This window comes from Bufo gargarizans, chromosome 1 (genome assembly GCF_014858855.1).
Source record: "Bufo gargarizans isolate SCDJY-AF-19 chromosome 1, ASM1485885v1, whole genome shotgun sequence".
Classification (NCBI taxonomy): Eukaryota; Metazoa; Chordata; class Amphibia; order Anura; family Bufonidae; genus Bufo; species Bufo gargarizans.
This window is the reverse complement of record NC_058080.1, coordinates 335,719,822-335,734,133: the sequence shown is the minus strand read 5'-3', so window position 1 is coordinate 335,734,133 and position 14,312 is coordinate 335,719,822. Positions and strand designations below refer to the sequence as shown.

Here is a 14,312-nt window from a genome sequence, read left to right as displayed (position 1 = left end):
GCAGCAATCGCTGAAGGCTCAAATCTTAGCACTATAAATCTAGCATAATCTAGTCTGGTCAGATATGCAGTGTGCATGTGCAGGTCTTGAGGCCTTCAACTTGATGATAATTGGTGCACTCGAATTACGGCTCCTCAGAGATTGTTACCACAGTAATGGCACAAAACACAGTGCACAAATTACAATGTCTACAAAAATGTTTTCTTTTCTTCACAAAAATGTATACTACAAGCAGATGTAAGGGTACTTTCGCATTTGCGTCATAGTTTTCCGTTATTGAGTTCCGTCCTAAAGGCTCAATACCGGAAAAAAACTGATCAGTTTTATCCTAATGCATTTTGAATGGAAAGCAATCCGTTCAGAATGCATCAGGATTCCTTCAGTTCAGTCCTTTTACGGTATTTGGACGGAGGAAAAACTGCAGCATGCTGCATTTTTAATCCTGAACTCTTACCGGATTTTTTTCCCATTGTAATATATTAGTGACCTTTAAAAATAGAGAAAAAAAATACGATCTATTTTTCCAGATGACAAACTGAGAGAATTAGCCGGTATTGCAATGCATTTGTGAGACGGATACGCATCCAGATCTGTCTACAAATGGTTTTCGTTTGCATACAGATTGCCGGACGGAACTGCCTGACGGAATCCAGCAACGCAGGTGTGAAAGTAGAATACTTATAGTAGATGTGATGGATGTACAACATGAGGAAAATAAACGTGCTTCTAAAATTACCTTTAATTGGACTTAGGGTTAACAGGGCAAATACCCTAGTGATAAACAAAAGAAAAACAGTCTCTCAGCTAACAAAACAAAATAATAACTGGTTTCATAGCAGGGCTGATGCAGGAAACAATAGGTATGTCTGGGGTAGCAAAGTTGAGCCTCAGGGTAGAGTTTTCTATCCCTATTTTGGCCCTAAAGTCTAAAGTGTAGTCTTTGCCCAGGGAAGCCCCCTCATGGTGGAGGCCCCCTGTCACCGTTCCTAAAGCCTGACTGAACCCTGTTAAAACCCTACATTAATGTATGTATCCGATATGTACATGTTCGTATGGGTACAGGAATCAAGCCTATACGCATATATAAACAGTAAAAACCCCGACGCATTTCCTCCGCATCTGGCGGTTCATCAGGGTGTGATAATAAATATTTGTAGGGATTAATATAATGATGTAAAAAAGATGATACAAAATTGATAAGGTACTTATCTCCCTGAGTTCACATGTGAGATCAAGATATGTATGAGACCATATCAGCAGATACCTAGTAAGGAATAATTTAGAAAGATGGAGATTATCACTAAAAGTTCACATGATATCGATACATTTTCCTTAGAGTTATACTTACTGATATACAGTGCCCATAGTGCCTGGCACGCTGATGTATGGGGAGTAAAAGCGGCTAGTGTACTGAATTTGGCGCTCAGGATTTAAGCGCAAAGCGTCACACAGAACTTCTGGACGCCGGAAAGATTCTTCCGGCCAGTGGTACGCAGAGATGGAGCGCAAACATGTGACTTCCGGTATTTGGAATGCACATGTGAATTGCAAGACTCCGAAACCGGAAGTAATGGGGTCAAGAGATCCGATAGTAAAGACTCATAGAAGGAAATGCCATAAGGTTAAGATTAACATGATAATAATTCAGAGGACCCCTTTTTTTTTGCTGAAGGACATATTAATAGATATATAAATCTAGCCAAAGTGTATTGTTAAGAAGGGAGAGAATTAAAATCTGATAGTAAGGATATATAAAGAAGGTGAGAGGGGATCCCCATGGTAGTGGGGTGCCCATACTTACTATATACTCAGATTACAGGGACCTAGATGTATAGGTCACTGTTCATATTACAGGTGCTTCTCGCACCAGCATGGTCCAGTGAGGCACAAATGTATTTTAGAAATGAGAATATGAGACGCACAGGAGTGGAAGAAACCACAGAAAGAGGATTCGCCCCTCCTCTCACGAATTAAACAATAAGATAAAAATACTGGGCACTCTCTCTTTAGGTAGAACCATGCGATTTAAAAACATATGCAAATATGCGATTAATATTGATTTATTGACATATAAGAATAACCATGCGATTTATTAACATATACGAATAAAAAATATCCTAAAACCTTAGCGCATACATCTAATACATATAGCAAATGGACAACCTTAAAATTGATGCATTCAAGGTTAAGAATTTAAAATGCCTAGGATCAAACGTCAGTGCAACAATGCAATATTATTCACTCTGCGGCTCATAGCGGTTAAATCACAGTTACAGCTTTGGTATTATAGGAGCCGTTTTGGATATTGTTTGGGATCTTGATGTATCCCCTGTATTCACTTCAATAGTGTATCCGAATCCACTAATAGAAACAAAGTTGCTGGATCTCTAAACAAACAGTTCACAGTGAGTGTTTAAAGCGGTGTCCCGCTATTACTCACTGCTCGATGATTGCTGTTGAAATCTTCGACTGCTGAAGTTCCGGTCCACTGTGTTTGTAGAAACTTTGCTCCCAGGTTGCCTCTGTCACCGGTCTAAATCGCTTTGGGCACCGCTCCGTAACGCTGAAGAGCCGGTGTCCTCCAAGCCTTTGGTTACCTGCTCCCACGCTGGATTCGGTCTGCAGTCACGATACGTAGTATCCTTGTGCTGCGATCTTAGTTAGTCAGCGTGACAGGTCCTCGTTACTTGCAGGATATTCCGGTCTTTTTCAAGATCAACCTGGGATGATTTCAGCATATATTCAGCACGAGTTCATATAGATAAAATGGGGGTCTTGGGCCTAACGCGTTTCGGGGCTTAACGTTGCCCCTTCCTCAGTGGTAATCAATCCCTCTTAAAAGGTTCTTTTTATATAAAATCCTTGCTGGTTCCAATTTCTCATTCAGATGTTGCTCCTCCTATTTTTCAAAATGTGGTGCGGATCCTTTAATCATTGTTTGTGGATTTATAAAATATTCCATCGAAATATACCCTTTTCTATATGTTACTTTACTTTCCCTTTGCAATCACATACTTGTCACACCTTACAAATCTTAATCCATATAATTACAGAATTACGATACACTCGGAATTAACATATTGGGTCCTCATTCAAATGACATAGAGAAAACGCATCCCATATTACTGCGATATCTAAGCGTATTGACAACACCCATTGTGTAAAATATATGCTAAAAATGGCTCGGAGGATACCGGCTCTTCAGTGTTACGGAGCGGTGCCCAGAGCGATTTAGACCGGTGACAGAGGCAACCTGGGAGCAAAGTTTCTACAAACACAGTGGACCGGAACTTCAGCAGTCGAAGATTTCAACAGCAATCATCGAGCAGTGAGTAATAGCGGGACACGGCTTTAAACACTCACTGTGAACTGTTTGTTTAGAGATCCAGCAACTTTGTTTCTATTAGTGGATTCGGATACACTATTGAAGTGAATACAGGGGATACATCAAGATCCCAAACAATATCCATAATGGCTCCTATAATACCAAAGCTGTAACTGTGATTTAACCGCTATGAGCCGCAGAGTGAATAATATTACATTGTTGCACTGACGTTTATTTAACCACGATCCTAGGCATTTTAAATTCTTAACCTTGAATGCATCAATTTTAAGGTTGTCCTATTGCTATATGTATTAGATGTATGCGCTAAGGTTTTAGGATATTTTTTATTCGTATATGTTAATAAATTTCATGGTTATTCTTATATGTCAATAAATCAATATTAATCGGATATTTACAAATGTATTTTTACTAGAGGTAGAAGCTATAATCCAAAGGAGAAACAGTTCAAATAAAACAAGTGTATGTAAGTCTTTCGTTTAAACCAACTGGTGACTGGCATCGGAAGCGATATATCCATTCAGTTTCCTTTTGGAGAATCTTCCGATCCCAGTCACCCTTTCTCTGAGGCATTGGAACTACCTCCAATGCCGAGAACATGAAGGAATTGAGGTTACCTCCATGATGTTGATTGATGTGGTTGGCAATGGGGGTGTCATTGCGTTTAATGATGTCATTCGTGTGTTCACACACCCTTTGTCTAAACTCTGTATGTTTTCCTAATATAATCTTTGGGACAGGTACATTGGCATATATAGATAACTCCCTTGGTCTTACAATTTATGAAATCTCTAGTTTTATGAATGTAATTGGTCACTGAACAGGTCACAGTTTTTGTATTTTGTAAAAAGTTGCAGGCCTTACAGGTGCCATATCTAAAAACCCCTATTGGTCTTCTATCAAGCCATGTACCTATCACGACCGGCGTGCCTATCACATAGGTGACACAGAGGAAGGGAAAGGGGAAGGCCCTGTCCAAGGGAGAGTGAAAGGTGGTGACCCCTATCTCACCTTGAGGCTGGCACCTGACTGCCCTGACGTCCCTAGACGGGTTCCTCACCCGTACGCCGATCGCGTGCCTAAAACCCTGGCTTTCTCTAAGATGAGCCCTAGATAGTGAATAGGGCGGTGGGAACACTAGTCCGCACCACTAGCTCTAAAGGAAAACACCAAGTGGAGGACAGACAATACTGACTAAACATATAATCCCAGGTGGGCAACAACAGAAGACAACAAAAAGCCCAACAGGGATCCGGAGGATAACACTCTGGAACAACAACCAGGATTCACAGCTCCAGTGGGTCAGTATAGAAGTCCAGGCAGGAAGCTCTATATCTGGCAACTAGAGAAGTGTGAGAGGAGAATATAAGGACGTTGGGAGTGACAGACAAGAAACAGCTGAGGAGGAGAAGCTACGGATCCCTGAGTGAGACAAAAAGGATTGCAAGGCAAACACAGAAAACTATCATTAAGAAACAACGTGATCTTTAGACATAGAGCGCGCAGCCACCCGCTGCGACTTCCTGACCCCGGGTATAACAGAGTCAGACGTGGCTCTTGACACCCTCGTGACAGTACCCCCCCTTTCACGAGGGGCCTCCGGACACTCAGGACCAGGTCTCTCAGGATGAGAGGCATGGAAAGCCTGAACTAACCTGTTGGCGTTTACCTCTGACGCTGGAACCCACATTCTTTCCTCTGGACCGTAACCCCTCCAATGCACCAGATACTGAAGAGAGTGGCGGACCAGACGAGAATCAACAATTTTGGATATTTGAAACTCCAGATTACCATCCACAATAACAGGAGGAGGTGGCAGCGGTGATGGTTCTAGAGGTGGAACATACTTCTTGAGTAACGACTTATGGAAGACGTTATGGATCTTAAAAGTCTGAGGTAGCTCCAGGCGAAAAGCCACGGGGTTAATGACGGCTACTATTTTATAAGGACCAATGAACCTAGGACCCAGTTTCCAAGAGGGAACCTTCAACTTAATATTCCTAGTAGACAACCACACATAGTCATTCACTCCTAGGTCCGGACCTGGCGACCGTTTCTTATCAGCCATGCATTTATATTTACCTCCCATATTTTTCAAGTTAGCTTGCACCTTCTGCCATACCGATGAAAGAGATGATGAAAACCGTTCCTCTTCAGGAACCCCAGAAGACCCCCCCTCTTTGAAAGTACAGAATTGGGGATTAAAACCATATGCACCAAGAAATGGTGACTTGCCAGTGGATTCCTGACGGCGATTATTTATGGCAAACTCGGCTAACGGTAAATATGATGACCACACCTCTTGGTTTTCAGACACAAAACACCTTAGATATGTCTCAAGGTTTTGGTTGGTACGCTCAGTCTGTCCATTCGACTGAGGATGGAAAGCTGAGGAAAAAAACAAGTGTACCCCCAAACGGGAACAAAAAGCTTTCCAAAACTTAGAAATAAACTAGGTTCCCCGATCCGAAACCACATCGGAAGGGACCCCGTGAAGCTTCACGATTTCACTGATAAACACCTGAGCAAGAGTCTTAGCATTAGGAAGTGCGGGTAACGCAATAAAGTGTACCATTTTGCTAAACCTGTCTACTACTACCAAGATAACTGTTTTACCCGCGGACAAAGGTAAGTCAGTAATGAAATCCATTGACAGATGTGTCCATGGCCTATTGGGGATGACAAGTGGCAATAAATACCCTGCTGGACGTGTATGAGAGTCTTTCGCGCGTGCACAAGTAGAACAAGTAGACACAAAATCCATTACATCCTGACGCAACCTTGGCCACCAAAAACGACGAGACAATAGCTCCAAGGTTGCTTTACTACCCGGGTGCCCAGCAAGTGCCGAATTATGATGTTCCTTTAATAATTTGAGACGCAGGTTTAACGGTACAAACAATTTCTCTGAGGGGCAAGAGGCCGGGGCGTCCCCCTGGGCCTCTAACACCTTCTCCTCCAGAACAGAGTGTACAGCAGAGACAGCCACTCCTCTTTGTAAAATGGGTACCGGATCACTAACATTACCCCCTCCATGGAAACTACGAGATAATGCGTCTGCCTTGGTATTCTTTGCCCCAGGGCGATAGGTGATAAAAAAAGTTAAATCTGGTAAAGAATAGCGACCACCTAGCTTGTCTAGGGGTGAGACGCTTAGCCGATTCAAGGTACAGAAGGTTTTTGTGATCCGTAATCACCGTGACAGGGTGGATTGCTCCCTCTAAGAAGTGACGCCACTCTTCAAACGCCAGTTTAATCGCCAACAGTTCCCTATTTCCAATATCATAGTTCTTTTCAGCTGTAGATAACTTTTTGGAAAAGAAAGCGCAAGGACGCCATTTGCCAGGAGACGGACCCTGAGACAATACAGCCCCCACTCCCACCTCTGACGCATCTACTTCAACAATAAAAGGCTGGGAGACATCAGGTTGAATTAGAACAGGTGCCGAGGTAAATCTCTCTTTTAGAGAGGAAAATGCAATTTTAGCGGCGTCAGACCATTTCGAAAAATCAGTCTCCTTCCTAGTCATGTCAGTAAGGGGTTTAACGATCACTGAATAATTTTTAATGAACTTTCTATAGAAATTTGCGAAACCCAAAAACCGTTGTAGAGCTTTAAGGTTCTCAGGAAGATCCCATTCTAAAATTGCCTGGACCTTCCTAGGATCCATACGGAAACCTGAAGCAGATAATAGATATCCCAGGAACTGTATTTCCTGAACCGCGAAGACACATTTTTCAATTTTCGCATACAATTTATTCGTCCGTAGGACCTGCAGTACCTGTCTGACATGTACTTCATGTGTTTTCAGATCAGCCGAATAAATTAAGATATCATCTAGGTATATCACCACAAACCTGCCGATAAGATGACTAAAAATATCATTAACGAAATGTTGGAAGACAGCAGGAGCATTGGTCAGACCGAAAGGCATGACTACATTTTCATAATGCCCCTCAGGGGTGTTAAAAGCGGTCTTCCACTCATCCCCTTCCTTGATACGAATCAGATTGTAGGCCCCCCTAAGATCAAGTTTGGAGAACCACCTAGCACCCGCAATTTGATTAAAAATGTCAGGAATGAGAGGAAGAGGGCATGGGTCTCGGATGGTTATCCGGTTTAGCTCGCAGAAATCTAGGCAAGGACACAGGCCCCCATCTTTCTTTTTAACAAAGAAAAACCCTGCAGCCACAGGTGAAGAAGAGGGTCTGATGTGTCCCTTAGCCAGACTCTCGGAGATATAATCCTTCATGGCTTGTCTCTCGGGACCCGAAAGATTATATAACCTGGTCTTGGGTAATTTTGCTCCGGGAATCAGGTTAACCGGGCAATCATAAGGACGATGAGGTGGTAACTTCTGACAACCCTTTTCAGAAAAAACGTCCTCAAAGTCCGAAATAAATGTAGGTAGGGTAGCTATGGAGGCGACTAAGCAATTGCTATTTAAGCAATTCTCTCTGCAATGCTCACTCCACTCCAATATCTCCCTGGCCTGCCAATCCACCACTGGATTGTGCGCTACCAACCAGGGAAGACCCAATACCACAGGAGAGGGAAGGCCCTCCAGCACGTAACATGAAAGACACTCATTATGGTGGTCCCCTATCCGAAGGTGTAAGTTATGGACAATGTGAGTGAGGTTTCTCTGAGACAGAGGAGCAGAATCAATAGCGAATATGGGAATAGGTCTCTGCAGCGTACAGAGAGACAAACCCATAGTGCGGGCAAAATGGGCATCTATCAAATTTATCCCTGCTCCACTGTCTAGAAAGAAAGAAATAGTCTCCGTCTTAACACCAAAAACAATAACCGCTGGCAACACAAATTGCGATGTACGTATGGAGGAAACGTATACCCCCCGGCTGACATCCTCCGCACAGCCTGGGGTTAGTAGTTTTCCGACGGTCTTTTGTTTTTGAGAAAGGAGGGACAGACATTAATGAAATGACCCCTCCCCCCACAGAAAAAACAAGCCTCACGCCTACGGCAATCCTCAGGAGGATGGACCTGACGAGTAGTTCCTCCTAGCTGCATTGGCTTGTCTAAGTCAGTACAGACTAACTGCTGCTTGGGAGAGGTTACCAATTGCTCAGGAACTTTCAATCTCTCCCTAAGACGTCTATCTATTCTGATAGAGAGGGACATAACAGCATCAAGGGAAAGGGGGGGTCTCATACAGTGCAAGTGCATCCTTAACCCTTTCGGATAACCCAGAGCAGAACTGACTCCTGAGAGTATCCACTGAGTATCCGTAGCCCACCTACAGAACTCTGAGCAATATTCCTCTGCTGGCCCGTAACTTCAACTCAGCCAGGGCGACTCGGTCAGGGTCATCATATATGAAACCCAAGGCCCCAAAAAATTCCTCCACTGACTGGAGAGCCTGGGAACCAGGGGGTAAAGAGAACGCCCAAGATTGCGGGTTACCCTGAAGCAGGGAAATAACAATCCCCACCCGCTGTTCTTCATTACCAGAGGAGTAAGGGCGCAGCTTAAAATATAATTTACAGGCCTCATGGAACGTCACAAATTTGTCCCTTCCCCCAGAAAATCTGTCAGGAAGAACAACCTTGGGTTCTGCAACAACCTGGTTACCCATAGCAACCGCTGGGCTTGCGGTCTGCTGCATTTGCTGCTGTTGCTGGAGGACCGACGCCTTCAATCCTGCCACCTCCAAAGACAGGCCTTGAAGTTGTTTTGCCAAAGCAGCAATAGGATCCATACTGGATTCTAAATAGAGAGAGAAAAAGAAAAAAAAATTTTTATTTATTTATTTTCTTCCCAAAAAATAAGGGCCAGATATAATATCACGACCGGCGTGCCTATCACATACGTGACACAGAGGGAGAGAAAGAGGAAGGCCCTGTCCAAGGGAGAGGGAAAGGCGGTGACCCCTATCTCACCTTGAGGCTGGCACCTGACTGCCCTGACGTCCGTAGACGGGTTCCTCACCCGTACGCCGATCACGTGCCTAAAACCCTGGCTTTCCCTAAGATGAGCCCTAGATAGTGAATAGGGCGGTGGGAACACTAGTCCACACCGCTAGCTCTAAAGGAAAACACCAAGGGGAGGACAGACAATACTGACTAAACATATAATCCCAGGTTTGCAACCACAGATGGGGTGTTTCTGTAAACTACAGAATCAGAGCCATAAATATTGTGCTTGGTTTGGCTGTTAACCCTTGCTTTGTAACTGGAAAAAAGTTATTAAAATTGAAAATCTGCCGAAAAAGTGAAATTTTGAAATTGTACCTCTATTTTCCATTAATTCTTGTGGAACACCTAAAGGGTTAACAAAGTTTATAAAAGTTTGTAAAATCAGTTTTGAATACCTTGAGGGGTGTAGTTTCTAGAATGGGGTCATTTTTGGGTGATTTCTATTATGCAAGCGTCACAAAGTGACTTCCGATCTGAACAGTTTTTTGAAATTTTCAGAAACATTTCAAGATTTACTTCTAAGCCTTGTAACATCACCAAAAAATAAAATATCATTCCCCAAATATCCAACAAGTAGACATATGGGGAATGTAAAGTAATAACTATTTTTGTAGGTATTACTATGTACTATAGAAGTAGAGAAATTGAAACTTAGAAATTTGTAATGTTTTCCAAAATTTTGGTAAATTTTGTATTTTTTTATAAATAAAAATGAATTTGTTTTACTCCATTTTACCAGTGTCATGAAGTACAATATGTGACAAAAAAACAATCACAGAATGGCCAGGATAAGTCAAAGCATTTTAAAGTGATCACCACATAAAGTGACACTGGTCAGATTTGTAAAAAATGGCCTGGTCCTTAAGGTGAAAATTAGTCCGATCCTTAACCCCTTAAGGACTCAGCCCTATTTCACCTTAAGGACTTGGCCATTTTTTTGCAAATCTGTCCAGTGTCACTTTAAGTGCTCATAACTTTAAAATGCTTTGACTTACCCAGGCCGTTCTGAGATTGTTTTTTCTTCACATATTGTACTTCATGACACTGCTAAAATTGGGTCAAAAAAGTTAATTTTTTGCATAAAAAAATGCAATTCTCTACTTCTGTAATACATAGTAATACCCCCCAAAATTGTGATAACTTTACATTCCCCATATGTCTACTACATGTTTGTAGCATTTTGGGAATGATATTTTATTTTTTGGGGATGTTACAAGGCTTAGAAGTTTAGAAGCAAGTTTTGAAATTTTTCAGAAATCTTCAAAATCCCACTTTTTATGGACCAGTTCAGGTTTGAAGTCATATTGTGAGGCTTAGATAATAGAAAACCTCCCAAAAATGACCCCATTCTAGAAACTACACCCCTCAAGGTATTCAAAACTGTTTTTTTTAAACTTTATTAACCCTTTAGATCTTCCACAAGAGTTAATGGCAGATTGAGAAACAATTTCAAATTTTCAATTTTTTGGAAAATTTTCCAATATAATCAATTTTTTCCAGGAGTAAAACAAGGGTTAACTGCCAAACAAAACCTAAAATGGGTTGCCCTGATTCTGTAGTTTGCAGAAACACCCCATATGTGGTCGTAAACTACTGGGCCGAACGGGAGCACATAGAAGGAGGGGAACACCATATGGGTTTTGGAAGGCAGATTCTGCAGGACTGGTTATGTTTATACCATGTCCCATTTGAAGCCCCCTGTTGCACCCCTAGAATAGAAATTTTAAAAATGTGACTCCATCTAAGAAAGTACACCCCTCAAGGTATTTAAAACTGGGTTTACAAACTTTGTTAACCCTTTAGGTGTTCCACAAGAGTTAATGGCAGATGGAGAAACCATTTTGAAATTTCTTTTTTTTGGAACATTTTCCATTTTAACCCTTACTTTATTACTGGAAAAAATGGGTTAACAGCCAAACAAAACTCAAAATGGGTTGCCCTGATTCTGTAGTTTGCAGAAACACCCCATACGTGGTCGTAAACTACTATTTGGCTGAACGGCAGGACATAGAAGAAGGGGAACGTCATATGGTTTTTGGAAGGCAGATTTTGCTGGACTGGTTTATTTACCATGTACCCTTTCAAGCCCCCTGATGCACCCCATGAGTAGAAACTCCATAAAAGTGACCCCATCTAGGAAACTACGGGATAAGGTGGTTGTTGTTTTGGGACTATTTTAGGGGAAAATATGATTTTTGGTTGCTCTTTATTACTCTTTTGGCAGGGGGGGGGGGGGGGTCTGGGGTCTGATAGATAGATAGATAGATCAAAGAAAGTTTAGGGTAAAAGTTCTTCTTTTTTTTTTTCTCCTAACTAACTTTTCCCTTCTTTCCCTTCCTAATGATGCCTCTCCCTCACTGACCCTAACCTACCTGGGTGGCGATGGGTGCAGGAGGGTGATGGATAACGATTAGGGGGACGCAGGTGCTGCACGGTGAGGGTGCTGGACAGGAGGAGGAGGTGAGAGAGGCGAGCAGGAAGTTTGAATCTCGCTCCTCTCTCCCCTGCACCAATCAGCACCCTGGACAGCAGTGTTCAGCATCGCCTCTCCAAATCTTCGTACTGCGATTGGTGGTGTGTAATCACGCCACCGATCGCAGTCTTTTTCCGGTTCATCGGGTCACAGGACACCCGAATGGACCGGAAACGCAGAAAACCGCAAATGACCCCCCCCCCCCCCCCCCGGCGTTATTACGGGATGCCGGCTGAATGATTTCAGCCGGCATCCCGTTCCGATCAACCCCCAGCGGCGCCGGAATCGCGAATTAAAGCCGGTACGTCATGGGTCCTTAAGGATTCGGGATCCATGCCGTATCGGTCCGTTATGGGTCCCTAAGGGGTTAAGGAGTTAAACTCCTCCTCCTTACCATTCCAGATCAGAAACACATAGTTAATGTAACAAGTCCAAAAAGGATCTTATCGTTCCACCAGACCTGATGGTTGGGGAAAACGTATTAATTCTCCCACCAGCCCAGGAGGAGATTAGCATAGGTAGGTGCACAGGGGCTCCCCATTGCTGTCCCCCTAAGCTGGTGGTAAAAAGATCCGCTAAACACGAAAAGTTATGAGTTAAGGTATATTCTAGAAGACGCATGATGAACTGATTATAATTCCGAAAATGAATACTTGGTCCTGAGGTAATGGGCTGTTGCCGCCATGCCTCTCTCATGGGGTATAGATGTATATAAGGATTCCACGTCTATACTAGCAAGGAAACAATGGGATTCGATGGAGATGGTTTCGATCTTACGTAAAAAATCCATAGTATCTCTAGTATATGATGGTAATGACAAAACAAATCCCTCAAAACCCTGTCTAGATATATTCCACAGTGATGAGTAAGAGAGTCGACTCCCAATACAATGGGATATCCCTTGAGTAAACGCAGCCCCTTATGCACTTTCGGAAGACTATAAAAAGTAGCCAAGTGTGAAAAGTACCATGTAGTGTGGGTGTATATATATGTGTGTGTGTATATATATATATATATATATATATATATATATATATATATATAGTGAGGGGTTATGCTCAGGATCGCCTTTGCTGAGGTCAAAGGACACTTGTCTGTTCCATCCAAATCAGACCAGACACTAAGTTGACTTATAGCCAGGTTTTATGATAGGTTGCAGATAAAATAACAAAACAGCAAAAGAAAACCTTGACTGTCCGGTACTTACTGGAGGGCTTCTCCCTGTCAGCTCACAAAACAAAGCTTTCAGCAACCTTTTACTCATGTTTTGGCTCACTCACACAAACAGACTTTCTGTGTCCCCAGGCTGCGAGAGACTGACTGACCTCCTGGCTCTTTTTTTACCCCACCCTCAGTGCTGCGCGCGCTGCACAGGTCAACAGTGCCCGCTCTGCTGATCCAACCCAGACTTGATAAAGGGGTTTCTAGTACCTTGAAACGCGTTGTCTATGAATAAAATGGAAAATTGATGAAACCTAAATATTGCTTATGACCGGTTGTGTTAGTGCGCCCTCTAAGGTCCACACGCTCGACGTAAAGTTCAGCGTTTCTTCTCTTCTACCGTTACCCGAGCGGCAGGGTATTTCCTGCCCAAGGTGATCGAACGAATCTAGGCTGCACCAACCGTTGCAATTCTCTTCTTTTGGCCTTCATTGTGGTTGCGCCCAATTGGTGCAACCGCAATAGGTGAGCAAACCATCTCTTATGGTAGAATTTTTTACGGCACATACTTCTATAATTCTATGAGCGCCTTTCTCTATCCCATTAGCCACCATTTGCTCATTAATTGTCTCACAGGTGAGAATCTTTCACCTACTACTTCACATAGGAGAGGATTCTTGGGCAAATTTACTTCCCTTCCACCACCAATCCTGCATTGGTGTCACATATTCTCCCCCCCCTTAATGCTCTGGCAAGTGGGACTGAGCAACTGAAACCAACAGACAGTGCACACGTGACAAAACATCTGCATTTCCTCGCCACTTTCCTGGCCTGTGTTCCACTGTAAAATTGTAAGCCTGCAGGGCCTGAAATCATCTTTTCACTCTATTTTCTCTCTGTTCAGGTCCACTTCACAGGGGCATGATCAGTGACTAACCAAAACTTCTGACCCAACAAGTAATATTTAAGTGATTCTAAAGCCCACTTGATGGCCAAACACTCCTTCTCTACAACTGCGTAGTTTAGTTTCCGACTCAACTAAAGTACGGGATGCTCCTCTCCATCAATATTCTGTGAAAACACTGCCCCTATTCCTGAGTTAGAAGCATCTGTCTGTACCACAAATTCTTTTTTTAAAGTCAAGGGTCATCAATACTGGTTGGGAACAAATAGCCTGTTTTAGAATTTGAAACGCCTCCTCTGCTTCATAGTTCCACTTTATCATCACTGACCCACTTCCCTTGGTGAGATCGGTTAATGAAACTGCTATAGCTGCAAGATTTGGTATGATCCGCCTATAATAGCCCGTAATTCCCAGGAATGCCTTCACTTGTTTTTTATTTACAGGCTGGGGCCACTTCTGTATGGATTCATTCTTGGCAATTTGGGGATTGA

General features: G+C 42.9%; 1 protein-coding gene across 2 annotated transcripts in view; it reads left to right on the top strand.

The window, feature by feature from the left end:
- The window catches only part of HMG20B (high mobility group 20B), a 448,306-nt gene that overhangs the window by 283,951 nt on the left and 150,043 nt on the right, over positions 1–14,312 (top strand). The gene's annotated exons all lie outside the window — the stretch shown is intronic.